Source organism: Strongylocentrotus purpuratus, unplaced genomic scaffold (genome assembly GCF_000002235.5).
Source record: "Strongylocentrotus purpuratus isolate Spur 01 unplaced genomic scaffold, Spur_5.0 spur5_scaffold_20, whole genome shotgun sequence".
NCBI lineage: Eukaryota > Metazoa > Echinodermata > Echinoidea > Camarodonta > Strongylocentrotidae > Strongylocentrotus > Strongylocentrotus purpuratus.
In genome coordinates, this window is record NW_022145606.1 from 50870762 (window position 1) to 50884555 (window position 13794).

General features: G+C 37.6%; 1 long non-coding RNA gene across 1 annotated transcript; it reads left to right on the forward strand.

Moving 5' to 3' along the window:
• Positions 1 to 8012: 8012 nt before the first annotated feature.
• On the forward strand, positions 8013 to 12004 carry LOC115927537. Its single transcript, XR_004065711.1, has 4 exons — positions 8013 to 8253; positions 9712 to 10024; positions 10969 to 11072; positions 11291 to 12004. It is a non-coding gene; the product is annotated as an uncharacterized LOC115927537 (long non-coding RNA).
• Positions 12005 to 13794: the final 1790 nt, after the last annotated feature.

The window sequence follows — 13794 nt, forward strand, 5'->3', positions numbered from 1 at the left end:
TTTCCGGTACGCAGTGTTGAAGCTGGTGTTGGATGTCGTCTGCTGAACCGAGTATCGCGGTTGGTGTTGACGATTTACGTGTAATTTTCCCATTCACCAACACCAGCCCCTAGGGATTGGGAAATTCATGATTTCAAGTTCGGTGTTGGTGTTGGTGTTGCTATCATTACGATTAAGGCTGCTGCACGGAAGAAGTACCCCTTTTACATTATTAATTTTTTCTTCACTATACTGTTTTTTTAGTTTTAATTTTGTATCATGTTCAATCTACTTAACTATCGTCGGCGCCCAAATCATCATAGAGTCCCAGCATCATCAAGCGAATCATCTGTAAAACATTATCGATTAAGTGAGCGAGAAATTTCCCAACTTGGAGGTGAATTTAACGACTGGAGGGGGGCAGGACCACGCGGGTATCTCAAATCAGAACAAATGATAGAAACCCTACTAGACTATTTGGCTGGAGGTGGCTATTACAGACAACTGGGCAGATCCGCGGGAATTGCCACCTCCACCGCATTTCGTCACACCAGATTGACGACAGATTTTCTCTTTGATAAGGCGCCGGAGTATATTTCTCTTCCGCGGCCAGAACAATACGAACGGCTTGCGTCTGAAATCATGATGCCGGATGGGCAGGTATATATAACGTAAAGATAATGATATCGAATAACAATAATAATATAGAATAAACAAATTTACAATAATGAAAATAATTATTTAAAAAAAAACTTAACTTAGGCCTATAATAATAATGTGATGATGGTGATGATAATGATGATGATAATGATGATGATGACCTGGTGATGGTGATGATGATGATGATCTGGTGATGATGATGATTGTGATGATGATGATGATGATGATGATGATGATGATGATGATAGCTGGATCGTAGTGGGGGAGGGCGGTCGCTAGAAGAGTTTTGTTTAAATACCGGCGACAAATAGCCATAATCATAATGATATTTATTATGATGAAAACAAATTAAATTAATTTTAGGCTTTACTTTGTCCCCTTTCTTTTATCTGGAACGAAAAGTTGAAGCAAGTAATTTTATACATCGACGGGTATATTTCCCGGATCCAGAGACCTGACCATGCAGGCGACGCCTACTTTTGTGGTCGCCATGGCAAATCATGTGATTCACTGAACACCCAGCTCATTTCGGATAAGTTTGGCCAAGTTCGTCATATAATAACAGGTAAATAAAACAAAGAACAATGATCCTAATAAAAAATGTTATAACATTAATCAAGAAAAAATATTGATTTAAAAAAAATCACGCATGAAACTAAAAAATTTCAGATATGTATAAGTCATGTATAGACTTCTAAAGTTTAATTTTTCAAAATTATTATATCAGAGTAAATATTAGATATCTAAAGAATGTGCAATTTGACATAGCACTTAATACTAAAATGAATAATGAAGATATAGTGCCATTAAACTTTCCAAAGTGTAATTTGTTGAATATCAATATAAATCAAAGCAATTAGCTCATTTACAATAATTATTTTCTCCGGAATACTTTTGTAACTATAATTAATAAGATCGATTATCATGTCTTAAATCGTGAACAATGAACACCAATCACGAAAAATAAGTGGCAAAGGTCATTAACATTTGAGTTATGTATCTTTACACACCAAACAATATTGCAGGTTTGTCAGGAGCGACACATGATAAAACAGCAACGGAATGGAGTGTTGGTTTCATGCATTTCCTCGACAATCTCCCAGACAATTTTGTTGTCCTTGGAGATCCAGCCTATCGTAATCTCCATCAGTCGGTTGTGCACAGAGTTGTCAAACAGCACCCCAACGAAGCAGAAGCACGCTTTAACATTGACGTCACCAAACTTCGTCAAATTGTAGAAAGGACAATAGGTGCTACCCAGCTGAGATGGCGACTGGCGCAACTTAAAGAGAATCGAATGGCTGCAAAGGGCGGTGTTCTATTTCCCTCTAAATGTTTGGTAGCCATGTCTGTTTTACATAATAGGTATACAAATTACATTTAACTTCATAGATCAACCAATATCCTGGAATCCAATTGATGATTTGATTATATGGTACATTGTAAATTATTCCAATTGACACCCGCTTTCACATTATGATACAATTTAAATTTTGCGGTCAAATTTTAGGCGAATTTGGGGCTCCCAACACTACATGAATATTATCAGTACCAACGGTCAACAGTGATGTTAGTCTTATGATGAACAATATTAATTTCTAATAAGTTTCTGTTTTTTTTTAAAGTCTGGAAATGTAAAAGTCCAAAAGCAACGACTAAAAACTGTAAAGAAAATAAATGATAATTTAAATTTCATTGCTCTCAACCCTCACTTCAATGCCGCAATGTGTTGCCATAACCATTCTTATAGTTTTCAGTTCACTTGCAATTGTTTTTTGGGTGTCAACCAATTCTCTCATTGCATCGAGCATCTCATCCTGTTGAGTTCTCCTCTTCTTGGGGCTTGGTTGCTCAGATGTACCTGGTTGCGATGGGGTTGGTCCGGACGCCGCGGAATTGATGGTTCTCACCATGCCTTCGGTTATAACTGCATGCGGCTTAACCTAAAACGGGTTGAAATGGTAAATATAACACTTCTGATAAACTTATAGTCAGTTTGATGTTGATACAGTAAAATTAAAGCTTTTAATTAAATTTAAAAGTTAAATAAGTACCAAAAAACAGACTGTTACATGTATGTATCATTTTGTATTTTGGTTTGATTAAGTTGAAATTCATGAACTTTGTAAAATAATTTGCCGTTTATGATACCTTGTTTAAAGTTACATGCATTGTTAATATTAAGCTTTGTAAATTGTATAGACATTTGGCATCAGTATATAGGCCATATATATTATGTTATTAATATCTGTCAAGTTTGATAGAGCGACAGAAAAGAGTTATTCGAATTCATTGCGTACTTTATTCTACGGAAAACTTGCTTATTCTTGTAGTCAGGTAAAATTGTATAAGAATGATATAATTTATTAATATAATCACCTGTCCACCAGCTGGGAAGTACAACTGGTAGTATTCGTCATATTTGTCATACAAGTCACTGGAACCCCTCAGTGTAGGCGTCCGGGTTTCACCCCCTGTAGCCATGGAGCTTCTCACCTCATCCCGATACTCTCGGCCGATGTTCTTCATTAGGTTCTCAGTACACCCTCGCGGCAGATTTAAAGTGTCGCATATTTTATCATGAAACAGTTTTGCCTGTCCACTTTTTTTCATGGCTTTGTACGTGCTGTGTAATTCGAGGTACGTATCCATGCATACCATAATCTCATTCACCCTCCAAGAACCTTTCTTTTTGGGAGTCTCCATCCTATAACGTAAACAAAAAACTCCCTTGATCTTGATGTATAAAGTAAGATTATAAATAAATAGGTCCAATTCAGTATTAAACATTGATGAAGTTTAATGGCAAAATTAATCGTGTCATGAAAAATTCTTTCTTTGTCGCGTGTAGTTCAATGTGATGGCTTATAAACTTGAAATTACGTTATTGGGAGCACGTTAAATTATTAAGAAGTGCGGAGGACTACTCCGATTACGATGTGAACACAATTAAGTCCTATGACAGCCCTTTTTCATTTCCCCCTTCTCCTACCCCATTAAAATGTGTAAAGGCAAAAAGGAACTTCTAGGACTAGGAGTGCTAGGACAATTACGATTACTCCCTTCCCCGTATCGGACATTTATTACCCCCGCCCCCCCCCCCAGAAAATTACTCGGGCAATCAACCTCCCCCCCCCCCCCCCCCCCCCCCAAGGCCGGCAACAAGCTTAGCATAATGTTAGACTTAGACGTCCCCCTTAAATAAACAGGGGGTAATTTTCAGGGGTGGGGCGGTTGTTTAGAGGGTAACTGTCATGATAGTACGACTAACAAACAATCACCTTCGCAGCATGCACCCTCAGTAAATTATATAAAGAATCTAGATCTAGACTCTAGATCTTTTTATTTTAAAAATCCTTTTCATTTCTATTTATGTTCTACATGTACAAGTACCCACACGCTACACCGAAATTACTTGAAACACAAAATAATCATTAGACCCCTGACCCTGTCATACATAAATATTTCGTCTAGATCAACCTTCCATTAACTTTCTATTATCACAACAAACAAAAAAAAACAAAAAAACCGAGATAAAAACAAATATTAGTCTTTATCGCAAGGACAACATAGGGTAAAAATAGCTTGCACAGATCATTGATAAACAGCTTCTATTTATATACACTCGGACTACAGCAGGGAGAAAAGACTACGGAGAGGTAAACGCGTCATAAAATTTGCATTGCTTATGCTAATTACGTCTACTACACGTGCGCCCACTTCAGTGAACTTTACAAGTACAAATACTACAAATCGTTAATGACACGTAACCATGTCAATGGATTTAACTGTTACTCACATGTGATGTATTTGGTAGATATTCGTGATCTTGAGGAAAAGTTCAGTCAACTCCAGGTAAGTCTCAGATACGGTCTGAAAATCCTAAATTTCTGCTATATTTTTTTGGCGCAATTAAGCCTTTTGATCATCTGGAATCGAATCGGGTACGATTCTGACCTGGCCTCTTGGACGACCTATATCTATGCCGTGGGCTGGCTCGCCTGCAGGCACGGGAGCGCAGCCCGCCCGGCCCGGTCGGTCGGTATTCCGCAAGCGAGACTCGACTGCTCTGTAGCTAATGAAATGACAGAGTAAAATTAGTTAGACCTTGACCCAGTAGCTGAGTTAGTTTAAAAGTGTTTACATTTTATCTGGTCTGTAGACTATTTTAGGATATATTTCGAACCTTTGCAGTAGGTCTAAGACTCGGTCATAGCATAGAAAAATCTACTCAAAGTCAAACAAAGTTTTACTAATACTACACTGTGAAAAGGTTGGGCAATATTTTGTCAACACTTTGCCCAACGTTCTGCCAATAGTCAACCCAACCATCTATTGGGCAATATTTTGCCCAGTGGTATTGGTAAACGTAAGTGCCCTACTTCACACGTGCATAATTGTTTCGTATTTTGACAAAAATTTGGGCGAAGATATGACCCTTCAACTGCCGGACTACGGTAGCCCACTTGTTGGGAAAATCTTGACCAACTGTTGGGCAAAATACGAAAATATTGCCCAATAGATGGTTGGGTTGACTATTGGCAAAGTGTTGGAAAATTTTGCCCAACCTTTTCACAGTGTAGATCTAGATCTAGGTCTACTTTGTTTTAGTTACTATCATCTAGGCTAGTTTTAGATCTAGGTCTGTCTAGATCCCTGTAGGTCTAGATCTAGATCTAATTAAATGAAGTCAGACGATTAGGAATAGGATTCAATTTACTTGTAATGCTTGTATTCAGAAGACCTTGGTATGAGTGTAGACTAGGCTATCCTTTTTTAAAGATTTTTTTGTAAAGAACCACAGGGAAATGATCGATGAAGGAGAGTTGTGAATATGGTCTGGACGCTTTATAATAATAATAATAATAATAATAATAATAATAATAATAATGAAGCCTTTTCTTTTGTCTCTGACTTTCATGAAAAGTTTGCATAAAATATCACTGTAGATATCTAGAGTCTAGCCTTAAAGATTAACCATCGTAAATATTTGTCCATTAGAAGTCTGAAAAGAAACATAAAAGATTTTGCATGTAAACCTCCTCAACTGTCATCCATGCCCCAACATCTTTTTCTACAAAACTTTTTGCCAAGAATTGAGAGCAATTTGTGACAAATCATTTTATACCCCTGATCTGTTAAAATAAATAAAACTATTTCTATCATTCCACTAATTACTGAATGTAGACTAGACTATGTAATTTTGTTGTTAATGTAAATTTGATATCTTATTTTTTAAATAATAAATATGCATTAATTAGGCCTAGACTCCAGGCCTACACGCTACCTGTAATAAATGTAATTGATTGATTGACAAAATGGCTGTAGGACTAGATCTAGGAAGATTATCGGAGACTTCCTGACCTAGGCATTTCTTCCCCTGTAAATAAATTTATTGTATAGTTCAACCACGACTGCACATTTTCTAATCATGAACACACTAAAATGTCCAAAAGATGCATGAACGTGCTCACGATTTTAGTAGTTTGAGCATGCATGTTTATAAACAAAGCCATACCGTAGTATTACGGCAATACGGGTCCTGTTCGCTTACGGCTACTCATCACATACCGATCGCAAAATCCATTTTACAGTCAAGATAATATTGAATGATTAAACTTATAGGTAAATCACTGAATAACGATATTTTTTCTTTTGATTTTTTTAAATGATTTTACATTTAACATGCGATATGACGTAATTTATTGAAATTTCAGAATGGATTATGCTTTTATCGCAAGACGCTTTCGCCTGTAGTAGGAAGTCACTCGGTGTTGAGGCTGGTGTTGAGCTATCGATTACGTGATTGGTATCGTCCTTCTAAACTGACCGTCGGTGTACGTGTTGGAGCTCGGTTCAGCAGCCTTTGCGCGCTCTCAACACCAACACCAACACCGAACACCGTACTTGAAATCACTCACTGTGTATGATCGAATCTCTTTGTCACGAATATTAAAGAGCGCCCTCTACGTCGGCATGCCAGCATGGTAGAGTGAAGAAAAAAAGATGGTAATAATCCATCCCGTATCCCTCTATCTAATCCTACAGGCAAAATTCTTCATTATAATTTGTTCTCTCAGTTTCTAAATTATCTGGTGCATCAATTCCAAAAAGGGGGAGTCCCAATTTGTCCATCTTTAGTCTATTACCGTAGCATGGATACCAACTTTTATTGTCCTGATCTTAAAGTGTTATAGTGTGATATACAAGTAAATCATTGACGCTCCGGTAAAAAATCGTTTTCAAGAAGAGCCTAATTACATAGCACCTATAGTACTATATAAAAATGTCATTTCATAATATGATATAAAAACAAGCATAATCATGTCAATATGCCAAATTGATCCTTTTAAGGGAATACTCTGCACGATAATAATAATATGTTACCAGGCTTTTTCTGTAATTTTTACGTGAAACTTCAAAAGTTCAGGCCCTTTATTTAAATTCAGATAGCTGAACAGCCATAGTATTAAAATCAGGAAAGTGAAGTTACTTCGATCACACGGGACGTTTGTGAATAAAATAGTGTGGCTACAGTGGCTTACCCCTTTAAACTGATCTGCAGTATAGGACCGACTCCTCACTCAGTGGTATAATTTTTACCGTTTCAATTTCATGGAGTCGTCTAAAAGCTTTGTGTCTGAGCCAGCAAAGTTAAATGGAAGAAGCACGTGGATGGATGATTGTACCAGCAGACATTGATACATGTACAACAAAGCCCCCATTGCTCTCTCATTTTTGATAGATTTCTCTTGTATTTTGTTGTATCTGCATTCGGTACTCATTATGCCTGTACTCTACTAAACGAATTAATGACTAGGTTAGTAGTATTGTAATGTGTAGCAGTGGAGTTTTTAGCCTTAAATGAATTGCCTGTTGTTGTATTTACAGATAATGTTGTTCATCATGATGCTTTATGCATGTTATAGTGCAGCTGGCTTGCTCACTAATAATATTGTACCGGTTAAAAGGGGCCTAAAAATGGGTTTGATCAACTTACTTACGAATCGAGGTACCACTTCAAACTAATGTTAAATAACAATTAATGGATGAATGCCACATAACACCGAATGGCCCCTGCCAGAAAAAAATCAATTTCTGCTGCAAAAGGCACACCAGACTCATAAAAAGGGCCCCTAAAAATGCGTTTGATCGAATGAACGATCGAGGTATTACCACTTGAAACCAATTTTAACTAAATGCATGAACGCCACAGAGCACGGAATTGCCCATGCCAGACAAAATATTCTGCTGCTTATACCAGAAGCAACCAAACTGTGGCCCAAAAGCCAGTTATGGTAGCATTGACCAAGAATCATTATGCAAGGTGCCACTCAAAACCAATTTGGAATGCTCAGGTAAGTCAGGTTAATCTCATAGGGTGGTATTCTCGAAAGCGGCCTAAGTTAAATCAGTGGCCTAAACCTGGTTTAAACCATGGACTATCTTTTTTGCTATTCTCGAAGGTGGCCTAAAGATAAGCCAGGCTTAAATACGTCATAGTTCGGCCTAACTTTAGGCCGCTCAGAGGGCAGGTTTAAATACGTCATAGTTCGGCCTAACTTCGCGTGACGTCACGTTTTAGTTAAATCGAGTGTCCGCGGAGAGTGAACGGTAAGTTTTGCATTTGAATTTCTATATTTGATAACAATTTACACTCTTTTGCATGGATAAGCGCTCATGAAAGTTACACCAGCTAATAAAATATTTTTGTTACTTTCATTTTGCTGTACTGGTGATAATCTAAAATGCTTTTAACTGAATAAATTTGGGAGAAACTTGGTTAATTTTCATGGTGATTGCAGACCAGTCCCATACGTGCAAATAATTGTCGGTTAACATTTTCGTTTCCTGAGATTGAGCAATTTCTTACCGGGTAATTTTTATCTGGCCACTATTGTACTTTCGTACGCATATACCACCTTAACACCACCTTAAAAATATCATTGCTAGACGTAGAAACTACTTTTATAGTGGATTTTCGAGACGCTGTTGCCTAAAAGTGGACTAGCACTAGGCCTAGACCTAAATCTAGATCTGGCTGTCTCTTTCGTTCGTTAGCCTCTGATTTGGGTAGGATCTTTTTCAGGAGCCGACCTAGACCGAATTTTCCGTCTCTTTCGTTCGTTAGCCTCTTATTGGGGTAGGGTCGGCTCTCTCTTTAGAGACGGAAGCCGTTTATACACATGTCCTTGCTAACGCCACGGCCAGTTCTGGTCGTAGCGTTTTGCCCCCAAAATCCCCCAAAATGTCATTTTACCTCGAGCATGTTATATTGTAAATTAGGCCTAGGCTATAATAAATCAGTTCCACTTACCAACTTGACTGAAATAATCAGTTTAATAGTCCCTTTTTAGGAAATTATGGGTCAAAATCGGAATCCATGTTGAAAAAGATTTTTCAACATGGATTCCGATTTTGACCCATAATTTCCTAAAAAGGGACTATTAAACTGATTATTTCAGTCAAGTTGGTAAGTGGAACTGATTTATTATAGCCTAGGCCTAATTTACAATATAACATGCTCGAGGTAAAATGACATTTTGGGGGATTTTGGGGGCAAAACGCTACGACCAGAACTGGCCGTGGCGTTAGCAAGGACATGTGTATAAACGGCTTCCGTCTCTAAAGAGAGAGCCGACCCTACCCCAATAAGAGGCTAACGAACGAAAGAGACGGAAAATTCGGTCTAGAGCCGACCCTACCCAAATCAGAGGCTAATGAACGAAAAAGACGGAAATTTCGGTCTGGTAACACCTCTGCCTGAGCTGCAGTGCTAGTTGTGGCTGTTGTTGGGATAATTTTCTACAGGATGATGATGATTTTCATAACCACCCACCCCCCCCCCCCCCCCCTCCCCAAGAAATCTAAATTTCATCAATAAGAGTCTAGTCTTGACAGGTCTTATAGGAATTGAAAGGAAATGGACAGAAGCTTCCTTTTTTGACATATACATTTGCTGATAATGGTACAGTAGACCTAGCTTACTATTAGTAAACTACAGAGAAAGAGAAATTGTAATTTCTTATCAAATATCAACATATTTTTCATCTTGATTTTCTGCTATTTCAGGTTCTTTTCAATTGATGCATGGGGATGAAAAAAGAAGGCCTCTCCCAAGCTACTGTGACCCGCCTTGTGAAGTCCATCTCAATAGCCATTGCCAGGAGATCGGAGCAATACATCTCAATTCTTTCAACAAGAGAGGCAGTCCTGCAGAGTGAAGACCCAACATGAATTTTATAATTACTGCCATTTCCCTGGCGTAAATATGGTTGGTGCTATTGATTGCACCCACATAGGCGTCTCCACGCCAGTTGGCCCAACACCAGTTATTTCCTGAACAGGAAAAATAGATACTCCATTTTTCTTGGAAAGTCTGCTGGTGAGTAATGCTGTAATAACGTCTTACTTTTGTAAACTAAATAATGTTTATACAATTTTTATTTAAAAGATGTGCTGATTTTATGAATCTGCAGATGTGTCTAAAGGTACATTATGTAGTGATTTAAAATTGTTTTGTCTGATGAATGTAGGTGCAATCTACGCTCAAACTTTTATCATTTTACGTCGGCACGAGCTAATATCTTCAGCTTGATTGCCATGGCTACCAGTCACTCCTGAGAGTGACAGCTTGGCCTAGACTTTTGGGCGGAACTATCTCTGAAAATAAGACACAAATAATCAACAGTTGATTAACTACTTTCAAATTTGGGTCAGAAGAAAACTCAAACCTACCACTAACAATTCTAGATCATATAAGACTTAGAGACCTACAGACTGCAGTACAGTACAGTGCAGTAAATTTTCATTTTACTTTTTTCCCCTTCACGAAGCTCATTTTGGGAGATAACGTAAACAAAGACAATCTTTGGTCTAATGTTAGATTGAACTAAAATGGAAAAGTTGGGCTCTAACGATTAGGGCCTTGTAAAATCTACATTCCAGGCTGCGTTTACATCTAGGTTAGGCCAACTGTCGGCTAGTTATCTAAGTAAGATGTAGACCTCTAGACTTGATTTTAGGAAAGAGACTAACTTGGCTTTCTTAGGCCATGACATGGCAAGTATAACTTGGTGCAAGCACATGAGATAGTACTGCAAGAATGTGTATGTTTGTTCTTGACTTTAAAAGAGATACCGGTAGTCATTCTGTAAATCAATGATTACTAGTAACTGAGTGGGGAGGGGGTGCCTAGTCACTGCCTACATGAAAGTTAGTTGTTTTTTTTAAGTTAGAATATGATTGACACTATAACTAAGACCAATTATCAATGGAGTAGATCTTTGGTATTTTAATGAGGTCTAAACCTTTTTATTTTTGTTTCAGGATGATGTTCTTCTTCAGTAAAATAAATGAAGGCAAATAACCTGATGATTAAGACAAATTCAGAGAGAGGAAGGAGAACTACTGAGCTGCTGAATTTCTGAGAGGTAGGCTGTAGGAATAAGTTGTTGTTTGTATGCCCAGGTACATTTGTTCATTCACATTTTTCCATCAATACTTTCATGTAACTAAATGCACTCCACTTTTACCACAATGTGCATGTAAGTCCACTTTGGTCACAATGTACATGCAAGACCAATTTAATGTTTAATAGAAATAGGTTTCAATGTGCTTCCTTTTATTCTTTTCTCTTTTCATACAACAGACATACTTGCGGGGACTATGAAGTTCTACTTAGCCTATTCAATGAACCAAACTCCATCTGCTGTAACTGTGACTGCATGGGGATCAAAACCTTTGTAGTATAATCCTCATAACATGAAGCTATGGTAACAAACAAGCAACCATTGATAATAAGCCTGATATGTCCTTGTTGTGTGTGTGAACCACAAAGCAACCATTACTCATAAGGATGTTTTTATGTACATCAGATGTTTACTGTTTCACTGGAAAAATTGTGATTTTAAGTCATTTAAGAAATTATGTTTTGTAATGTGTTTTATAATATAGTGCAAGTCATGATATAACAGATTCCCTGCAAAAGAAACATGGCTCAAAAGTAGACTATGCTTTGTTTTAAAAAAATGGGAGAAGGTAATGTAACAAATACATAACATTTAATTCTAATAGTTTCAAGTAGCAGATTATGAGGCTATTGGAGCTTAATATTTGATTTTGACCTTCAATTTTATAATCGTATTCATCATGAATTACAATCTTTTCTGTTTTAAGAAAAATAAATAAATTGAACATAATTGTTGATATGTTATATACAATATTTCTTTCATATCTTTTGATTTTAAGTGTGCATATCGTTGGGTTCATTGAATTATACATGAAAAAAGTCTTGAAATAGAACAGTGGGAGAACAGAGAGCGAACAAGAGAGAGAGAGAGAGAGAGATAGCGTAAAAGAGAAAGGGAACCAAATGAGAAAGAACAATTTAATGGTGAGAGAAATAAACAATGATGTGAGATAGTGTGTGTGTGAGAAAGAGAGATGGAGATAGAGAGAAAGAGTTGGGGGGGGGGGGTGACAGTGCCCCTTTTTTCAAATGCCCCTTTTTATATAGGAAAGTTCCCTTTTAACTTTGTAAGAAGTGCCCCTTTTTCCATAGGAAAAGTGCCCCTTCCCCTTTTCACCTCTGATAAGTGCCCCTTTAATTTTGACATGCGCCCCTTTTCATTTGACAATTTTTCATTTTCCTTTGCAATAAGTGCCCCTTTTCACTTTTCAGAAGTGCCCCTTCACCTCTGATTATTGCCCTATTTAAATCTGAGAGGTGCCCCTATTAACAAAATTATCGGTGCCCCTTTTATTTCAACAAATGCACATTTCCTTTATTATAAGTGCCTCTTTTTCATTCTCATAAGTGCCCCTTTTAAAATATGTTCAATGCCCCTTTTCAAGTGCGATATGTGACCCTTTTCATCTCTGATAATTTCCCTTTTAACAATGATACAATTCCAGCAAGTGCCCTTTTTGTTGGTGCTGCCCCCCGCTTTGGAAGTCGCTCCGCCGTCCCTGGACGTCATATTGCTCAAGTTGTCGAGGTGATGCATCCTCTCCACACTCAGCGCGCATCCATTGTCTTAGCCCATTGTCTTAGTGCATTGTGATGTCATATTGCTCAAGTTGTCGAGGTGATGCATCCTCTCCACACTGCGCGCATCCATTGTCTTAGTGCATTGTGACGTCGCAGCTTCGGTACTGAGCATGTGCAGAAACTGTAACCATGGTGAATAATCCATGGACTAAGTTAGGCCAGGTTTAAACCATGGATCAGTTAGGCCACCTTTCGAGAAATGAAAATGACTTAGGTCAGCGGCCTAAGTTAAGCCTGGCCTAACTAAACCACGGTTTAACTTAGGCCAGGTTTAACTTAGGCCGCTTTCGAGAATACCACCCAGAAACTATGGAATGCATCATGTCTCACACAAAAATTTGCTGCAAAGGGGCACACAAACACACTAAAACAAAGTGGGCTCCCAATGGATGATCTGATAAATCATTACATTCCATCCAGATCTTTACGCTCTCAAAACTCCAGATTTCTTGTCCTTCCTAAACTCAATACCAAGTAAAGTGGGAGGAACAAAAACTTTGGTCGTGCAAGCTAGGCATTAGCTTTGGAATGCTTTCCCTCGAGAGATTCTATAAAGTGGATCAGTTGAAGTATAACAAGTACTCTTAAAACGTATTTATTCTGTTTAATTTCTACATAACAATTTCATTTTCATCTAATGTTCTATCTTATTCCCGATCCTTTGTTTCTAACTTTTATGTGACTTTGTTTTCACAAGTGCGCGTTGGGCATTTAATTTAAGTTGAGTCAGCGCCTTATATACATTTATTGTCATATAATAATTATAATAATAATAGTTATTATTATTGTTATTATTCTAAAGAAAATTGATGCATGGTTATTGGTAGGGTGTAAAACGTACTAACTAATACACACTTTATGAGTCCCATAAGTACAACTCATCTTAATAACATAAAATGGATCGTATAATAACAGTGTGAAGCATGCATTTCACATAATAGGCTGTATAATAATAGGCTGTATTAATAGAACACACGATAAAAGCAATTATGGTAACGACATCTCGTGGGAGTAATATTGTGGGTGCCATCTAGTATCGGATCCGTTGAATGATGTAGATGAACATAAACAACGAGGCTCTCATTTACTCTGTACATAAATAT